Consider the following 1849-nt stretch of genomic DNA (forward strand, 5'->3'; position numbering starts at 1 on the left):
CTGATTGAGTCTCTTTCGGTCCTTACCAACACCAGGCGATGTCTCTGGGTTTTACATGTGAAAAGGTCAACTCTCGGGGAGGGAAACTTCCCTCCCTCTTTTGACACCATCTGACCTTCTTTGAAGTGCGTCTGGTTGAGTTCACAACACAACCCATATGCTGTTACAATCGCCCCTGCAGGTGGGGGCAGATGTAACATTTTACATCAAGTGTTTGAATCAATATTGTGACTTTAACATTGCTTGTAAAAACATTTGATGACTGTTAACAAGTAAAACACAGGTATAAGTTACTTCTATAAAAAATGTATCCAATTAGTTTTTGAGTTATAACCAAGAAACCAAAAATTGTTACAATTGCTCCCGGTCTCCCCCTACTACACACCTGAACTTACATCTATCACAAGATTGTCAGATCAAGGACGCCTTTCACATCTGACACCAAAGAGCATCTCTGAAAAAAGAGGATATTATTTAAATGTCCAAGGGTAAAACCTTGCTGAAGCTGCTGTGAGGGTTTGCCATTCATCTGCCAGATGCTGAGTGTAGTTCCAGCAGCAGCCACAGAGAGGCACATACAACAGTATTGGTCAGAGTGATTGCAAAAAGGGATTACGTACTGACCCCTGTGTGCAATCTAAACAGTAAATAGTCAAGTCATGTTGTTACACATAACTGTAGAGATGGGAGGTGACTGACAAAGGAAGCTTTGAGCAGGTCTGAGGGGTGAGGATGATGGACGTTGGAACCCGTGCTTGCAGTGGAAAAACATAGGTGCCAGTACTCCCCCTCCCATCCTCAACCACAAGATAAAACTAGTAAATATTATAAAATTAACGACTTTGCGCATTAACCACTTAATTTGCTGCATTCTGAACACATTTTCTGCACCAAGTTATGGAGGTCTTATAATAATAATAATAATAATAGAATATAATTCAGTTATCAGCTTTTGGACAATGTAAATTTGTTTCTTCTACAGTCCCTTCCAAACGGACTGGAACGGTAAGGCAAATTCCTTTGTTTTTGTTGTTCACTGAAGACATTTGGGTTTAAGATCAAAAGATGAGACAAGAGTTCAGAATTTCAGCTCTCATTTGCTGGTATTCACATCTAGATGTGTTAAACAACTGAGGACATATCACCCTTTGTTTGAACCCACCCATTTTTCAAGTGAGCAAAACTATTGGAACATGTGACTGACAGATGTTCCTTGTTGCCCAGGTGTTGCCTTTTAGGTTAATTGTCCAAACATTAAATAGCTCTGAATGACTAGTCTAAGTTTTCATCCTTGGTTCAAACCTATAAAGACTGCATGTCCTTTTAAAGAGGATAAACCAACATGAAGACCAGAGAGCTGACTGTGGGAGAAAAGCAACCATTGTCAAGCTGAGAAAAGAAGGACTATCGACCAGAGCCATTGGACAAACATTAAGCACAACAATTTGGAATGTCCTGAAAAAGAAAGAAACTACTGGTGTACTGAGCAACAGACGTCCAACAGGTCGGCCAAGGAAAACAACAGTAGTTGATGACAGAAATATGGTGAGAGCTGTGAAGAAAACCCCCAAAAATCTGGAAGTAACATCAGCAACGACCTCCACAGTGCAGGGTGAAGGTATCACAATCCACTGTTGGAAGAAGACTCAGAGAGCAGAAATATAGAGGCAACACCACAAGATGCAAACCACTCATCAGCAGGAAGAATCAGAAGGCAGATCGAAATTTGCAAAGAAGTACAGAGATGAGCCGCAAAAGTTCTGGAACACAATCTGATGGACTGATGAGACCAAGATTAATCTCTAGCAAAGTGATGGAAAGACCAAAGTGTGGAGAAAGAAAGGAACTG

At 40.8% G+C, this 1849-nt stretch overlaps 1 protein-coding gene across 1 annotated transcript in view; it reads left to right on the forward strand.

The window, feature by feature from the left end:
* tbl1xr1a (tbl1x receptor 1a) overlaps nt 1-1849 on the forward strand; it is a 402448-nt gene that overhangs the window by 200769 nt on the left and 199830 nt on the right. The gene's annotated exons all lie outside the window — the stretch shown is intronic.

The sequence above is a fragment of the Micropterus dolomieu genome, linkage group LG05 (assembly GCF_021292245.1).
Source record: "Micropterus dolomieu isolate WLL.071019.BEF.003 ecotype Adirondacks linkage group LG05, ASM2129224v1, whole genome shotgun sequence".
NCBI classification, from domain to species: Eukaryota; Metazoa; Chordata; class Actinopteri; order Centrarchiformes; family Centrarchidae; genus Micropterus; species Micropterus dolomieu.